The sequence below is a fragment of the Rattus norvegicus genome, chromosome 17 (genome assembly GCF_036323735.1).
Source record: "Rattus norvegicus strain BN/NHsdMcwi chromosome 17, GRCr8, whole genome shotgun sequence".
Classification (NCBI taxonomy): domain Eukaryota; kingdom Metazoa; phylum Chordata; class Mammalia; order Rodentia; family Muridae; genus Rattus; species Rattus norvegicus.
The window spans coordinates 87,967,370-87,970,745 of NC_086035.1; the positions used below are offsets into that span (position 1 = coordinate 87,967,370).

Sequence of the window (3,376 nt, forward strand, 5' to 3'; positions counted from 1 at the left end):
AGCTGATGTTGCATGGAAAAGATATTCGGCTGATCTGATCATGGGAAACATTCTAAATTTAGACACGTGAGCTCTTTGCAGCAACTGAGCCAAGGCATGGTGACAGAATACTTTGGCCTTTCAGGACAGTTATTGGCATACACAAGAAGAAAGACCCTCCTCTGTGCATGTGAGTGGAGGAGAAGAAATCTTCACATATAGCTACCACTATGCTATACTACCCAATTATGTTCATATGTGTATGTATGTGTGTGAATGTATGTATACATTACCAATACATCCATGTATGTATATAGTATGTATGTAGTATGTATGTATGTATGTAGTATGTATGGTGTATGTATGCATGATGTATGTGTGATGTATGTATGATGTATGTGTGTGTGATGTATGTATGTAGTATGTATGTATGTATGTATGACCAATACTTCAATGTCCCAGTGAAGGCAGTGTCGGCGCCAGCACCGACACGGCACTGAGAATCGGGCGAAAGCCTGCGGGATGAAAGAAACACACACACACACACATACAGGTTATCGTGTCAAGCCAGGAGAGGAAGAGAGGAAGAGAGGGAGAGAGAGAGAGAGAGAGAGAGAGAGAGAGAGAGAGAGAGAGAGAGAGAGAGAGAGAGAGAGAGAGAGGAAGAAGAGTGAGAGTGAGGAAGAAGAGTGAGAGAGTCCTGTAGCTTTATTCACCACTTATATACCCAAGTTCTCCAGGTAGAAAATATCTGGGAAGCACAGTGGGAAGCCCTGGCTCGTGACTACCTGCCTCAGTGACAAAAGACCGACTATGAGACCTGAATTAATTAGGGAGAAATCTGAGAAAACCAGCCTAAATCTCAAGGATAAAGGCTGAGGAAGTAAAAGGCAGAAGTAAGTTGACCACCACCCAGGTGTGGTCCAGGTGTGTCAGTTCCACAGGCATCAGCCGGGCTCAGCAGAGGTCATGCAGTGGAGACACCGGGTGTTACTACTTGGTCTTTTCTTCCTGTGCCGTAAATACATGGGAGAGGCCTCTGTCCAACAATCCCATGACTATATGGCAGTAATCTTAACTGTGGCCATACAGTTACAAAGCGGCCAGGCCCAAATCTCCCTACAAGGCAGTGCAAGAGAGAATGGATTAGACAGAATAGAGGAACTGGGGCCCATGTCATGCAGAATTATATACAGTTGTGCTGAGGATTCGGATATTTTCCACCTGTGCCATGGGACCCACACAGGGAGAAGATGGTTAAAGAGAGAGAGTCTGGGTGATCAAGCATGGGTATGAGCATGTGTTGCCCATAAGGTAGATGGGCCTTAGTGTGTTTAGTAATATTGGCAGGAGTCCCAACTTAGGGGCTAAATGAAGTAGGAAACTAAATGCCTGTGAAAGTACGGTAAGTCACTTCAGTATCACAGATGAGGGACAAGGTCCACTCACCCATCGATGTGCCCCAAATAGGAAGACTCTGGTGTCTGTCTTGGCTGTGACTTGGTGCTGCCTCTGAGGTCGCCCATTACGATCTTGTTGCTCTCCTGTCCACACTTGGGCTGCTTCCTAGAGCCTGTGGCTATAAATACACAGAGGAGGTTAACCTCTACTTACTGGCTTCTCAGTTGCGCTTCTGCAGTTGTGAGTGGCTACTCTGTTTTGGGACTTCTCAAGGAAGAGTCTGCAGAGGCGGCTGAGATTTGAAAGTGGACAAAATGCTAGACCACTGTGGGGCCATGCTTGCGAGCGATGTGGGAAATTCTTGCCGCACCAGCCCTTTGTGTTTTCATCTGCCTTGGTCTTAACCCGGCTACAGGAAAGCTCGGTGTCTTCAGTGTCTCCCAGGAGAGATTCTTGGATGTCTAAAGCAACTGTCCCTCTGCCTTCCCTTAACTTCCTTGTTTAGTGAGCTGCTGCTTGCCTCTGGTATGCAACACTATCAATGATGCATTTCGGTTGTTGGATTTGAAGGTTTTCCCCCTGTAACCTGTACTGTTCTAGAGGGGCCTCACTCCTGTGATGTAGCTAAGTTTCTTTCCAATGTGATGGATGGCTTCCAACATTTTTATTGTGAAAACCAATACATGTAAATAATCATACAGGTAGCTATTCGCAGTGGTTTAGGAAGAAAATTTAAGCTTTTTAAGGTGAATAGATTTGGTACTGGATATTGTAAATTTATTTACCGGAATCCACGAAACTCTGGTTCCAGGGCCCCCACATATACCAACACTTGTAGGTGCTCTAGACACTGATGTTAGAAGGTGTAGCATTTCCCTCGACCTGACATCTGCCCTGCCGTTTGCTCCGAATCATCTTTAGATTACTCATAGCACATTATGCAAGGCGCATTCTGTGCAAATAGGATTAGTTTGCTGTTTTCTTTGAGGAAATCATGAGACAAAAATAAGTTTTACACGTTCAGTACAGACACAATACGTTTTGTTCTGAATATTTCTGGCATGCCATTGCGTAAACTCATGAGCGTGGGACCCCTGTGGCTGTAGAGGGCCTACTGTACCTCGTCACTGATGAACCCCAAATCCATACAACAGGTGCCTTGCCATTTTTCCTTCTGTGCTCTGAGGCAGCTGAGAGCAGAGTATATAATGGTGGCCAACCTGTTCCAAGTCTAGCCTTTTCATACCTTTCTTATATAGCTGAGATGTGAAGAGGGACAGGGAAAGGATTTTAAAGGGAGCTAGTGAGTGCATACCCAGCAGTGAGGGGAGAGGCGGGTGAGCAGTGGAGAACAGGGCCAGCTCCAGACTGGGCCCAGTTGACAGTGTAGAGTAAACAGATGCAAGGTGAAGTCTGAGAGAGTCTGCTGAACCTGTAAGACCGGCTTCAGCACTACAGAAGTATGCAAAGAAGTACAGCCAAGGTAGCACGCACGGACATTGCAGGAGACCACTGAGCGCACAGGGACGGCGGTTCTCCTTTTGACGTTCATTGCAGAGCATAGCTACAGTAGAACCTGCATTGTAAAAACAACATGGGGATTGTGGAGAACAGGAAAGGAAATATCTGAAACTCTTTCTTTCTTTCTTTCTTTCTTTCTTTCTTTCTTTCTTTCTTTCTTCCTTTCTTTCTTTCTTTCTTTCTTTTTCTTTTTTGAGACAAGGTCTCACTGTATAGCACTGCCTTGAGAATTCGCTTCTGAGTGTTGGAATTAAAAGTATGCACCCCCACACCCAGCCTGAAACAGGTTTTCTTCTTTATTTATGCTACGTGTGTTTGTCTGTTTGTGTGCACTCCCTGCATATACTCACCTCGAAGGTCAGAAGAGTGAGTAGAATTCCCTGAAACTGGAGTTTAAGACAGTTGTGGGGGTTGGGGATTTAGCTCAGTGGTAGAGCACTTGCCTAGCAAGCTGAAGGCCCTGGGTTTGGTCCTC

General features: G+C 45.6%; 1 protein-coding gene across 18 annotated transcripts in view; it reads left to right on the forward strand.

Moving 5' to 3' along the window:
- Nucleotides 1-3,376, forward strand: part of Etl4 (enhancer trap locus 4) — a 463,673-nt gene that overhangs the window by 217,884 nt on the left and 242,413 nt on the right. The gene's annotated exons all lie outside the window — the stretch shown is intronic.